This window comes from Castanea sativa, chromosome 6, assembly GCF_040712315.1.
Source record: "Castanea sativa cultivar Marrone di Chiusa Pesio chromosome 6, ASM4071231v1".
NCBI classification, from domain to species: domain Eukaryota; kingdom Viridiplantae; phylum Streptophyta; class Magnoliopsida; order Fagales; family Fagaceae; genus Castanea; species Castanea sativa.
Window position 1 is genome coordinate 15,541,624 of NC_134018.1, and position 16,027 is coordinate 15,557,650.

Below are 16,027 nucleotides of genomic sequence, written 5' to 3' on the forward strand. Positions count from 1 at the left end.
TGCTATATTAATTCTTTTTGTTTCACTATTCCAAAATTAACAAAAATAAAAAATAAAAATATTTACAAAAAACTGTAACATCATTGAAATTTAATATAAATGCAAATACTATGAAAAATCTTAGCGACAAAGTCCAAACTTTGTAAGATCCAATTAAGAATCTCTCGATGCCAATTCATTAGTGATTAACACAAATGATGCAACAAAAGGAAAAAAATGATGAAAGCTCAAAAATTGAACAAATATGAACGGACTAAATTTCAAACATTGAAGAAAGAGAAACTGATGATGATAACAAGCATCACCTTACCTTAATAACAAAGATTGAAGAAAAAAAAAAAATTTCGTAATGAAGCTTTTTATTACATCATATAATAAAAATCAATAATATAGAATGAATTAATATACTTTTATCAACTTTTATTATACAATATTACTCCCAGTTGTTTTTATTATTGCTCATTACTTGAACAAATAATTATAATATATATATATATATATATATGTGAGCAATTTATAATTATTACTTTTTATGATGAACTCATTACTAACAAAGTTTTAGAATAAATATGCTATAATATATGTCTAATATTTTCCAAAAACAAATTTACATAAAACATTACAATAGTATCCGTGCATCGCACGGGAAACTTACTAGTTATATATAAATATTGAAAGAAGAAATAAAATATCAGTAAAATTATGAAGTCAAATTAAACTCTGATTCAATAGCTGTGGAAATCATACAATTTTTTATAACATTTAAAAATAAATAAATAAACCCACTAATGACATACACCGAATTCGGATTGCAATGCACAAACCTTTACATCATAATCTAACCACCAACACCACCGCAAATATAAATCTAAATAAATAGATAAAAACCAACACGTTGTACACGTTATATGCAAATTGACACATAAAGCAATTTGAATGAACTAATACGGCGTTGAATTGAAGAGCAACAAAACATGCCAGTCCTGTCAAAATCAACAATTTTATAAGTTTAATCTTCAAAATTCAAAATCCAAATTGACATTCCCACAAAAAGTCACAGCCAGATTTGTTCAAACCCCAATAAAGTACCTTATTACAATAATCAACACTTAAAATCATGTTCCATATGAAAGTAGACAGAATTTTTTTGGTGGATACAATGAACGAGAGCAACAATAATACATAAAGAAAAAGAATTTAAAAAAAAAAAAAAAACTAAGATTAATGAAAAGAAAATACTAAGTACGTTAGGATGAACCTGTGAAAGTTTTGATCACCTCCTTAACCTTAATTTGATGGCAAACTGAGATTGGTCGTGTGTTTTCATGGTTTTAGGTAGCAGTACTATTACTCGGGGAATTTGAAATTGGCCATACAAACAGGTCAGGTCAATCATAGGGCCAAATATGAATGATACACAAACGGTCGGATCAACCATAGTTTTACTTTTTCGTCACCCTTACTTTACTGTTTTACATATGATGACATACCCAAGCAACTAGCAACGTTGATCTCCAGATGCAAGAAATTATTTCTAGAAAAATTTTTAGTTTACATTATACTAGCAATGTAAGATTTATATTCTAAACTAAATTAATGTATATTGTAAACTTTTTGCAAATATGTACAACAGTTGTTTAATTGTAAGATTTATATTGCTAATACAATGTAAACTTATGATTATCTTTAGTTCTATAAAAGATATAAAAAGAGGCCAAGGAATCAAATCCCTGATATACCCCTTAAATTTTCTCAATGTGATACCCCGTTTCTTAAAGATGTATCTGCGTTGTAGAAGCTTCTTTCCATGAAGAAACCAGGGTATTTAGGTTGAGGCAGGACTGCTCTCTCATTCACCAACATAGAAACCACTGATGACATTATTGGTCAGGGAACTTATGGACACATATAGTAAACCAACTTGAATACATCTAGTTTGAGTTCATTACCTTATGCTACAACAAACGAGATATGGGTGTATTAGGACATAATTAATGAAGGGCAAAATTCATATATATTTCCTTAAGTGTTGCTTCCCCAAGTAAATTCAATCACAAGACTGCATAATGTAAATTGTAACACAAAAAAAAAAATGTTATATTCCATTAAGAGAAATCATAATCAACTATTTGACACATTAGCCAACAAAATCATATGGTTGAATTTTTTTTTTTTTTTTTTTTTGAGAGAGTTTCAACCTATGGCGTCCACTCCTGATGATGTTCTTTATCATCAGATCAAGACACTAATCAGTTTTTGGTATAGGCAGTGATTGAACCCCAGATTTATTATTCAACCATTAGATACTTTACTAGTTGAACTAACTGGAACCCACATATGGTTGAATTATTGAAGAATCTATAATACATCTAAATATTTGTACTCAAGTTTTGTGTATTAAAAAATGCATCTTCAATTTTAGGTTGCATCAATATAATTTAAAGATGATATGTAGAAAGCTCTCACTTTTATTGAGTCTGGGCTAATAAGCATGTGTTTGTTTTTAGGAACAAGTTTAGGGATAAGACAATATTCAAATTTCCAAAAATCTAGGATACAATATGACAATTCCTCAAAAACTATGATACAATATGATAGGGATACGCGTATTAATTAATTATTAGATATATTTTTACATGTTATCAAATATTGATTTTTTATGTATTGCTAAGCATATATCAATTTAAGAGTAATAATGGATAAAGTGAATATGTGGCCATTAGAAGGGTGTTTAGAATTCAAAGTAAGATCCAAAAGAGTAAATCAAAGAATAAAAAGATAAGTGTAGACACTCAATTTTGCACCCGTATTTTAATCTTGGAATATGACTGAAATGACAATTTCAAGTACCCAAAAAATCATAGTTGCATTTCATGCATTAAATCACTCATCACATATCATAAAAATGATTTTGAGATTCTAACGGTTGCAACGATATACCCGATTCCCAAATCGGACCGACAAATTGAAAGATATCACAAGATCAAGTTTTCACGGTCTACAAGCATTGTATGCGGGTGAAGCTGATCACGTGTGATTAATTGAAATTGATTTTGATTGGTCAACAATCAATATATGTATATAAAAGCAGAGACCTCATGCGGGAGAGCATGAGGTTTTGCCAAGTGACACTCTCTTTGAAAAGATAATTGATTTTTTTTTTTTTTTGAAATAAAATACATCATTCTTAATTTATTACACTTATTAGATGCCACATCAGTTATTTACAAAACTCAATAGATTTTAATTAATAATAAATAAGACTAATGGATAAGATAGAGGGATGTTAATCATCAAAAACTCTTTGTTTTCCTTATTCCTCTATCCAAAGGTTTTCTTATGTTTATGCCTATGCCTACTCCTCTTCCCTTATAACTAAATGCCTACTCTTCCTAAACGACTACATGCCTTCTCCTATGCCTATGTTGCTAAATTACCAATTCTATGTTCTATAATTGGCACAAACGGAAATAGCATTAAGATTATTTAAAAACACATGAATCTTCCAAAAAAGCATATGTTTATTTACCTGGGATAATAAACAACAATAATGCTCATCTTCCACTTGCTTCATGTCATAATGGTCGTGGTTCAATATGGTAAATTGTTTTTTTTTTTTTTTGTTTAAATTGATACTAAGATGCTCTTTTACTTACTTATACTTTTCGTTTGCTAATTATCATTCTTATGGGAATTTGGGGCTTGGGGCTTTATAAAGTGATATAGTCATATAATAGGATGCTCTTTGTGCCAGTTTTTATTTGCTAATTATGATTTTTATCAAGTTCTGTTAATAGATTAAGATTGTCAAAATTTAGTTTTTTTTTTTTGGGTTAATTTTAAGCATAACAAACTTATGGGTTTAAAAAAAAAAAATTATTTGTGTTTCTACATTTTGTTTTTGATAGATATAAAACTTTCTAACCTCATCAATGTAGTGCTCAATGCGTAGAAGGATCTATCATTTCAATTCAACTTCAATAGAATGAGCTTAATTGTTGTTTTCTTGATCCTTTTTCCTTTTGGTTTTTCAAGTTAATATAGGTGTTAAGCCGATGCTTCAATTTCATTATACAAAATTCGATTCTATTGGGTTTGTTGGTTGATCTTATACATTCAAAAGAGTAACTTTCATAAAGATATATTAAAATTGAGGTTGTTATGTGCTTCATTTTCATTTTAGGTTTAAAAAGTTTTAGCCATCATGAATACTTTGATGATTGCAAAAAGATACATGTTTGAGGAGAAACCACACAAACATATATCTACTATAAATAAATTAAGTATGTTGACATTTACTTCATTGAGCTAAAGTTACTAAATGGCCAAAAACAATTTAAAAAAGCATTTCTTAAAAATATGAAAATGCATGTAGTCTAATCCTTTTACATTGTAACTAATACTTTTAATTTGTAGTTTTGAAGTTTTTGTGCTCAAGATCGATTTTGGCAGGAAGAACCATCAAGGGCAGTTTGGTAGTGTCATATCTTGAGATATGTAAGTTGTTTTATTAGAGATAATTTATTCAACAAGTGCTTATATTATTGAAAGTTTGCAACATACTCTAATAGATTAAAAATATAATTAGTGTAATCAGTTAAATTAGTATCTATTGATTTGTCGTTCCACGAATGTGAGAATGCATTAAGCCAAATTCAAAAATGTTTTTATTCATTTTTGTTTTTTACTATTGATTTGAATTATGATATTAGCTTACTCATATTTAGTTTTTTTGGCAACAATTGATACACATGCAATCAAGAGTATAACAAAAATTATGCTCTTCCCATTGAATTCCAAACAATGGGCTGATGTTTTATATTAGCCAATCAACTTAAATCTTTAATATGCCTTTATTACTTTAAATGCTTTAGATAGAGTCAATGATAACTTTTCTATTTGATAGGCCAAGAATGTATTGACCCTTTGTGATAAATTAACCAATTAATTACCCAAGTTAATTAATTAATTCAATTAACATGCAATACGCGTGGTAGCACAAACAAATCACCAACTAAGTTAATATGCAACAAAAATAAAGTTGACACGGTGATTTGTTTACGAATAGGGAAAACCTTTAAGGCAAAAACCCCACTAGGTGATTTTAAAATCATCACTCCCGAGAATCCACCATTATCACAACTTCCATCGCAACTGCTTTAGCTCGAGGAAAACAATATGTATCTCTATATCTTTTTTTTTATATAAATAATTACAATATACTGTTAACCCCGCAACTTGAACATTTTTTCTTTGACTCTCGCAATTTGAACATTTTCTCCCTTAAACCCCAGACACTTAATTTGTGAATGGGGAGGTGTCAATTCAGCTAATTGGTTCTCGACACACACACACACACACACACACACACACACACACACATATATATATATATATATATATATATATATATATATCTCTCATTTAATAAATATAAAAGTTCTTTTAAAAAAATAAATATGTTTATCATAATTAAGGGAAATCCTAATGGGTACTTCAGTTGAGCATATGTGAAAAATGTATATACATACCACAAATGGTAAAGGAGAAAGAAAAAGTTGCTAATCCTTTTTAATATGGTTAATTGTTTTGCCTCAATCAGTCGCCCAAACAACATATCGCTTATTCATACCACAACCACAAATGACAATGCAACATTAGCTATATGTAATTGCTAATCTGAAAGTACATATTTCTTTAATAGCTCTACCTTCGTTTCTTTTGTCTAATATGTCTTTACTGAATCAAAATTAAACCACAAAAATCATATAAAAATCACCAAATTAGAGTTTAAAATTATAATTAAATTTTTAAAAGAAATATAGGCACATTTGCACAAAAATTCCATGTAACTAAGTCACACTTAGGAATATTAGACCATTTTTCCTTTGTATAAATAAGGGGTTTCAATGTGATGAGGAGGCTAACAATTTTCTCTCCAAAATATTTATTGTAGGAACACAAAAGTTTTCCATTGCATACTTTTCACGATTAAAGAACATGACTTGCCAACTAATCAAACTAGAGTTTTTAATACCTACAGCAATTTCACAACATCAAGAACAAACCCCAGTATATACAATGTCAAATTCCATAGTCTCCTATTACATCAAATGAGTGTTTAATTTTTCTCGCAAAGTATTGAATAGTAAAGCTTCTAGGCCATAGTCTTAATTACAACTCTCAATCATGTTGGACTTTGATGACACCTATCAACAACGTATCATTATGAGATGCAGAAAAAGAAAAAAAATTTGGAGTGTACACAACGTGTAGTGTGGATGGGAAGAAATTTCATCCTATTCTAATTGATTAGGTTAGTAAGGGACCTATTCCAATTTAATGATCCTGAAATTTTGTATACAAGTAATAATCAAGGAAACTTCCACCCAAAATAAGTCGGACTTTTGGCAAAAGAGAAAATTGATGTCTAGACAAATCAAGCTAAGGCTGACCAAAATGGACAATATTCTTAATTTCTTATCTCTATTTGTTCCATGTACAAGACTTATAGTCATTGCTTGGCGTATAAAAGTTGAACATTTTATTTAAATTCCATCATCTGAAAGCTTGAGAAAAAATTCATTTAAACCAACACAATATATAAATTATAAAGGAATCAAAGAAAAATTGTCAAAAATAATGAAAATTTAATCTATGCTTAAATTCTTATAAGGATGAACACAATAGCAATATCCTTTTTTTTTTTAAATAAAGATAAAAAAAAAAAAAATCTATACTCATTTTGTACGTATGATAAAGTCCTATCACAAAGTTTTTTGAGACTCATGTTGATTAGTGATTAGAAGCTCTAAAGGAATAATCATCAATATATGTATAAGTAGAGATCTCATGCGGGAGTGTGTGAGGTCTTTCCAAGCGACGCTCTAATTTTGCATTTTTTTCCCTCTTTCATTAAGTTTTTTTTACTATTACCCAAAAGTTTATATTAACTCATTTTACTGTTATCTCATTAGTCTCTCATTAATTGCCTAAGCTTACATCACACATTTCTCTCTTTTACATGTCTTTTAGCATACCCACCATTTTAATATTTTAAAAAAAACAAATAATAATTAAGGACTAATAGTAATAACTAACTTGATAAGGCATTTGAGAGAGATAGAGAGACATAAAAATGTTGTGGATTGTTAAATAAATTGCATTGTTTCACTACAAAATCAAAACGCATTGTTTCACTATAAAAGACCTGAGAATGACAAAACATTTGAAAGAGAGAGGAAGAGAAATCTGAGGGGACGTCGCCTCCGTCATATTGGCCTCCTACCACCATCAAGACGCCGAAACCCTTACGGGTATTTTTTCTTTTTAAATTAGGGGATTAAATATGATTTAGGTTTGGGTAATTTGGTTGGATAGTTTTTGTTTTGCGTATATAAGTAGAGAGAATATTTGGTACGCAATGTAAAGCCATATTCTACCATGATTTTAAATCATCTATAAGACACGTGCATACACACTTGCCCACACCATGTTTTAATGTCGCACTATCAATGAGTGGAAGACAGTAAGAGAGTTGGACATACTTTTATTTCATAGTATTAAATATGTGAACACAATACAAATTATTTGATTTTCACGGTCCTGTTACTCTTTTGCATTTACTTTTTGTTTCATGATTAAAAAAAATTAATCTTACTTTCTTTTTTTTTTAGGGTGAAAAATTAATCTTACCTTGAGAATGCTATAAATATGCAATGAAACAACAGTTACAAATTGCACACACATAATCATTATAGTTATTCAGTTCAAGGAATGAGTTGAATTTTTTTTTTTTTTTTTTTGAGGAATATTGTAGAATAAAAGTTGTTACAAAATGTCTCTCTTAGAGACCTCATGCGAGAGTGCATGAGGTCCTGCCAAGTGACACTCTAATTTTGCATTTAACCTTTTTTTTTACCTCTTTTATTAAGTTTTTTTTTATTGTTACCCAAAAGTTTACATTATCTTATTTTACTGTTATCTCATTAATTGCCTAAGTTTACACCACACCTTTCACTATTCTTCATGTCCTTTAGCATATCCACTATTTTAGTATTTAAAAAATAATAATAATAAGTAAGGGCTAATAGTAATAACTAATGAGATAAGACTCTAGAGAGAGATTAAGAGACACAAAAATGTTGTGGATTGTTAAATAAAAGGCATTATTTCACTATATATTACCAAAATAAAAGACCTGAAACTAACAAAATATTTGAAAGAGAGAGAAAGAGGAATTTGAGGGGTCACCACCTCCATTATAAACCCCTATGGGTAATCTTTTTTTCTTTTTAAATTAGGGGCCTAAATATGATTTAGGTTAGGTAATTTGGTTAGTTAGTTTTTGTTTTAAGTATATAAGTAGAGAGAATATTTGGTGCACAATGTAAAGTCATATTCTACCATGATTTAATTTTAATTCATCTATAAGACACATGCATACACACTTGTCCACATCATGTCTTAATGTCGCACTATCGATGACTGGAAGATAGTCAGAGAGTTGGGTATACTTTTATTTCATAGTATGAAATATATTAACACAACACAAATTAGTTTATTTCATGGTCCCGTTACTCTTCTGCATTTATTTTTGGTTTCATGATTTAAAAATAATAATAATCTTACCTTAAGAAGGCTACAAATATGCAGTGAAGCTACTAAACCAATTTTTAATATCTCAAAATGTATATATTTCTTTACTTTAATTTAGTTTACTTTTTCTTTATAATTTATGTACAACATTATTCAAAACTGTACGTTTTTAGACCCCTTAAACACAACCAGATTAACCTAATTATTTAGCCAAATGATTAACTTGAGTAAATTATGCAGATCTAGGTTAACACATATAAATAATATTATTGTAAAGTGCGGAAAATAAAAAATACAACAATATGATGACTCAGGAAAACCAAACCGGTAAAAAATCTGGGAAGGATTTAACTTAGCTATTTTCAAGGTAAAACTGAATCCACTATGTAAGAATTGAAGTTTACACAATAGCGACTTAGATCACTAACATCCTATTGTTATCTCGAGTAGGAACAAGAAACAAGAAACAAACAAAAACAAATACAAAAAAATGTCTCCCCCTATCATATATAACCCATATAAAACATAACACATCATGAGCCAAAAAAAGCTAAATACAGAGTGAAACACCTAGATACAATCTAAAACCTCCACAGCTCCAAACAACACAAAATCTCCCCCCTAACAACAAAAACTCCTCTCTACACCATATGCACTCCCTCTTTTTGTGACGAATTGCCAAAGAGCACTCACTCATCATCAAAAGGAGGTGGCGGTCTAATACTCTCCAAATCTGCTCGCAAAACACGAAGCTCATCAAACGTGTCCACCAAAAACTGACCATGAGCCGCCTGAACTGTCATGACAGTCTCCAACATACGTTGAATGTCTAAATCATCCGAAGTAGAAGGCGGAGGAACATCAGCAGCAGCAGGATCAACAGACGCCTCAGTAGAAGTATCACCTGTAGAGGAGGGAGGAGGAGGAGGTACGACACCAGAAGACTCAACCCTAGGACGTTTAGAGCTGGATCTCCTCTGAGCAGCTTGCTGCCTAAGAAAGGTGACACTTATAGGAGCAATGATGTGCACGGGCTCAGAAGCAGGAAAGTCCGCTAAACCCAAATGCAAAAGAATTCGATGAATACAAATCGGAAAGAAAAAAGCATGAGCAGTAGAACTACTCCGATGAACCTCAATCAAAGATCGTATGAACAAATGAGGAAAACTCATAGGAGCATCGGTAATAAGGGCATACAAGAACACACAACGCTCTAAAGGGATGGTGTGCAAATGAGAGATAGGCTACAAAGAATGACAAGCAATCCGAAAGAAGAGATAATGAATCTCGGCCAACTCAGGAGACGTGATCTGAGGATCAGAACCCCACTGGATAGAAGAACCAATGATGTATGACATGATGTCATCAAGAGGAAGAGACTAATCATAAGGATAAACAGGATGCTCAACAAGAGGCACCCCAAGAGTAGCAACCACTACCGAAGGGGTAATGGTGTACTCATCACCACGTATCTAACTCCTCACAAGAGTGTTGGCATCATAGGAGTGGATAGAGAGGTTCAAGTAGAACTCTCTAATCAAGGTAGCCGGAGGGAGGGGGGTGAGAAATATCTAACAAAGGTTACCAACCCCTACGCTCAAAGTTTCTCCTAATCTCGGGATCTAGCTCCTCTAAAAGAACCTTTCTTTCAGCCTAAATATTCCTCAAAAGGTTCAACTTCTCATAGGCTTCCTGGTGTTTCTCACTCAAAAACCTATCATGCTCAAAAGAAGGAGGAGGAGATGAGGGGGCTTGCCTATGTGCTCTAGTCTTCCTAGGCATGGTGCTAAGGATAGGACAAGGCACATAGAAAAGAGCCAAAAAGAAACAAGAAAACTAATGGCAAACTGCAAGTTAGCACAAAAAAAATATAGAAATAACAATTCTATATGATGTATGAACAAAATAAACACATGATGCATGCTCTAATGCAGTGAGAATTAGTTCAATTTAACTTTAAAATCACAAAATTGGCTTGAGCATAGAGTTTATATAAAAAAAACCCAAAATTTTGAAAAACCACTTGTACAATTTTCAAGAAATTGACCAATTGATCATTAAACAAGACAAATAACACAATATAATGATCATATGAATCAATCCAACAAGCCAATTTCATCAAATTAAACCTAATTGAACAAAATCCCCAAATCGGATAGTTTCAAGCCCTAAAATTTCCAATTTTTCACAAACCACCAAATTGATCAAATTAATTCATAAGAATCATGTTTATAGCATCCCACAACAAAAACCCAATGATCAATTTTAAAATAAAAGGCTTGTTTTAACAAAAATCTCAAAATTCCTTAGGTTCGAAATTTTCAACACAATGCATGAATTAGTGCATGAAAAATGAAAATACTTGAAAAAGGAAGGGCAAAATGGTCTTACCGGCCTTGGAAGAGAAAAACTTTGCAAAAAGATTGGAGGAAAACGACAAAAATCTTGATTGAAGCCTTGACCAATCAGATAGAGAGAGAAAAAGTTTTGAAAAAGTTGAAAAGTGTTTGAACATGTGAGAAAACTCATGATTTTAAAAACTCTCTATACGACTTTCGATCGATCGAAAAACAGGTTCGATTGATCGAAAATGCTTCGATTGGTCCAGCACCAATCGAGCATCAATCGAAACAAACAGAGGCTGACCAAAATTTTAATCGCAATTTCAATCGGTCGAGAAACAGCTTCGATCGATCGAAATTCTGGAAAAATCAATTTTTTGAAAAACAAAGCACTTTTATGTAGTAACTCCTCAAAGCATGGAATTTTATGAATAAAATATATAAGTATGGGATGAAATGTTTTTCAAAAAACACATGTTTTAAACCCAGTTTTCCCAAAAATTAAGAATTTCAATCAATTCACCTTAAATTCTCAAACTTCAAAACACATTTTGCATTTAAACTCAAGGAAGTTTCAATCTTGGATGGCCAAACCAAAATCACACACTATAACATGTACAAAGTTTAGCAAAGAGTAACTTGTGTAGTGTGTGCAACTAGCAAAAGCTTGAGAGACATGTGAGGTGATATGTGAATAGTAATTAAGCACAATTTCTACAAAATCCATCACATACATTTAAAAGAGACTATCCCTTAAAGAGTTACATCATATAACTCTCACATCTCTTAGAATAAAAGCTTGCAATCGTGTAAGTTTCTTGATTTGCCTCAGAATATACACATCAATTTTATTTGATCAAAAACTTATTAAGAATTAGCCGGGATAATGTACACACCAATTTTATTTGATTGATTTAATTATAGTCCAATAATGTACACATCAATTTTAGCATTTAAACCGAGGCTACACCTTATGTTCTTTTTGTGAATGTGCTACACTTTCTCGAGCACAAAATCTTACGATATGCACTAAAATGTTCATGATTGGCTAGTAAACAGTGGTGAGATGGTTATTTATGCCTTTTTCATTAAGATCAAGTCTGACAATCAAAGGTATGTAACTTCAAGATCAAGACAAAGTGATCAAAAACTATAAACATCTTCCCACACAACATGCACTACAAAGCTCAAATTGGTAAAGTGCAATAAAATAAGCTCATCCAAGCTAGACAAGGTACATAAACAAGTTATGTAAAGATAATATGGTCAACCTTGATTTCAAATCCAAGAAAACAATGCAAAACACATTTTGCTTCCCTTTTCCCCTTTTTTGTTTAAAAAAAAATTTGGATGAAAATAACAAAAATAACCTAGAATGAAATGCATGAATGTTATGCAATGCAAATCCTAGAAAAACAAAGAAAAACAACAACAAAAACATCCAAACAAAAAGGTCACAAAGAGAAGAGCAATGAAGCACAAGGACCATGTCAGAAAGACTCACTTAGCTTGAGTTTTTTGCATCCAAAGCTTTTTAGATACTTCTTGAGCACTGAAGTTCTTATTCACATTAGAATGATTTACAACTCCAGAATTGGAATAAACGTTTAAAACCTTTACCAACTCACCAATAAGTACCATAGGATCTTGTGTTTGAGGCACATATACTTTTGGTTTATTTGCTCGCTTAGCAGCTTGCAACTTGAAACAGTTTGGACGAATGTGCCCAGACTTTCCACAAAAATGACAAACTCATGCAGGTCTATCATGCAACTTGCCTTTAGAAGAATTAGAAGTCGTATGTTTAGACTCTTGAAGATCAACCCTAATCTTTCTAGGTGGTGAAACTTCTACAGGTTTGACAACCTCACACACAGGGGGTTCAGAAGAAGGAACAAAGTTTGTGGAATGTGTTTCAGAAATAGAGATGCTCTCTACAAAACCTAACCCAGTTTTGTCTGAAGGAGACTTTTAAACACTCAGCATATGATCAAGTTTGGAACTAGCAGACCTATTAGTTTGTTCTCTAGCAACAGATAAATCATGTTCCAAATTCTTAACTTTATCAAGCAAAAGCATGTTCTCAGTCTTCACATTATTCAACAATTCATTAGCATCAAACAGTTTCACAAGCAAATTCTTTTTATCAAGCTCAAGAGATGGAATTTTCTTTAAGCCTAGATCAACATTCACAGTATCCTTTGCAGCAACTTTGCAAAGTTTATTGTAGGCTTCTTGAAGATCTATATCCTTGGCGAGTTCCCCATCAGAATGGTTCTCCTCAACAGTAACACTTTCATCAACTATAGCAGTAGCAGTGAAAGTAATGAAGTTTCCACCCTCATCACTACCAGACTCATTGTCAGAAACTTCATCATCACTAAGGGTTACAACCATAGCCTTACCCTTACCCTTAGACCTCAAGTATGTAGAACATTTAGATTTCATATGACCATACCCTTGACACCCAAAACATTGTTGTCCCATAGAATTGTTAGAAGGTTAACCAACTTTTTCTTTAGGTTTTTCAGTGTTATTAGCCTTAGTGGGATCATTCCTCCTAAAATTTCTAGGTTCAGCAATGTTCTTACCTTTTGCTCTTCTGTTGTTGTTCCTAAGAAAGTTTCTAAAGTTCTTGCCAAGATATGCAATCTCTGTAGCAAAGAGCTCATCATCAAATCCATTTACGTCAACATCATCAACAGACTTAAGAGCCATTGATTTGGATTTGCTAGTCTTAGGTAGGTCCAACTCATAAGACTGAAGAGATCCTACAAATTCATCAACAGGGATGGAGTCCACATCTTTGCTTTCAGTGATGGCAATTACTTTGGGTCTAAAGTCCTCAGTCAAAGATCTAAGAATTTTCCTAACAATTTTAGGTTGATTATAGATGTCACCCAGATTATATGCAGAATTAAAATTATCATTAAGTTTAGCATAGAATTCATCAAAAGATTCATCATCAGACATCCTAGTGCTTTCAAATCTAGTAGTTAATTGCTGCAACTTGTTAATTTTAATTGCCTTTGTGCCTTCATGCACAGTTTGGAGCATATTCCAAGCAGTATGAGCAACCTTAACATTAGAGATCCTCTTAAATTCCTCCATAGAAACAGCATTAAGCATTCATGACTTTGCTATTGAAAGCGGCTGCTTCTTTCTGAGAAGTTTACCACTCACTCACAGGAGTAGTGGGCTTCTCCCATCCGTATTCAACGGAGTTCCAGACTCTCTCATCAATGGATTTCAGTAATGCTTTCATCCTGACTTTCTAATAAGCATAATTATTCCCATCAAAATAATGAGGAATAATAAGAGAGTGTCCGTGTTCCATGACAACTGGGAGTCAAGGATCAGCTCAGAGATCAAAAGATCTACAACAAAAGAGTTACCTGCTCTGATACCACTTGTACGTTTTTAGACCCCTTAAACATAACCAGATTAACCTAGTTATTTAGCCAAGTGATTAACTTAAGTAAATTATGCAAATCTAGGTTAACACATATAAATCATATTATTGTAAAGTGAGGAAAATAAAAAACACAACAATATGATGACACAGGAAAACTAAAGCGGTAAAAAATTTGGGAAGGATATAACCTAACTATCCTCAAGGTAAAACTGAATCCACTATGAAAGAATTGAAGTTTACACAATAGCGACGTAGACCAATAATATCCTATTGTTACCTCGAGTAGGAAACTTACTACCACGACCACGTGACAACTCCGAGTCCACAGACTACTTCTTTCTTGGATTCCCAAGCACAAGCACTCCCACTTGTATATCTTTAAGCTCTTGAATCTGCAACTGAAACGATCATCAAGTTCTTGACATAATCTTGATCCTTGATACCCCTAAGTATGTGTGAAGGCAAACACCTCTAGATCTCACAAAAGATTCACACACATAGCAAAAAGAGCATCAGCAACAACTCTAAAAACGTGGCTAGGGTTTTCCCTTTTATACCTAGGGCAAAACATAAAACCCTGCACGTAAAATGAGTTTGGGCTGAGTTGGAAAATTCTGCAGAAAAATAATCTGCACGACGTTCGATCGGTCGAGTCTAATTCTCGATCAATCGATCGAGCCAGGTAGAATTGCACAATAAATTCTGCAGCAACTCGATTTCAACTTTACATATTAGACACATACTTTGAGCCGTCTAAACAAGGCTAAAAAAGTTTTGATCATGGTTTGCCAACATTACAAATTAAAGTTCTAATACATTTAAACCTAAAGGTCTTAGAACCCAACAAAAACTGTTTTACATAAAATATTACAAAATTATCCGTGCATCGCACGGGCAACTTACTAGTTAAAATTAATTGAATAATTTATGTGATTGGCTGTTGGATTTTATCAAAATAAGCCTAGTTGAATAGGAATAAAATATATAATCAAATAAAAAGGGAATTGTTAATACTTAAGTCTTTTTAGAATATTGATCTATTAGATAATTATTATTTTAAGGACTTGATTATCAAAATAAAAAGGGATTTATTTTGGAATAAATGTTGAAAATACGTCCAAGTGCAATTCTCGACTCAAAAAACCCCTAAAAAAGATTCCAAATTAAATAAAAGAGGAGATTGGGCTCGACACTTGAGAGTGCTGATCGGCTCATGGCAAGTGCCGATCAGCACTTCCATAGTGTTGATTGGCACAAGTCTGAGGCCCGGCCCAGAAATGATCAGATCAAGCCAAAGCACATCTGATTTGACATTTTAGGGATAAAAATTTGACGTAATTCGTATCTAATCAAACCTAGCTTATTTTTTAAGCACCAAACCTCTATAAATAGGGAATTAAAATCAGAAATCAGGACCCCTCCTCTTTCTCCCCTTATGTTAAAGAAATTCTGGAAGCTTTGCTTTGGGAATTTCTATTCTGTTAAGTGGCTCTTATTTTAGATCTTTAAGAAATTCATTCTCCTTGATTTCTAAAAGAATTCTCTCCTTGTGGAACACGTTCATGCAGGTAAGTTTCTATCTCTTTATTTACATGTTCATGTAATTGATTCAATTCTCCATGCTCTTAACATGTGTTTCCTTTTGTTTGCCTTGATTCTATTTTGGTTATAT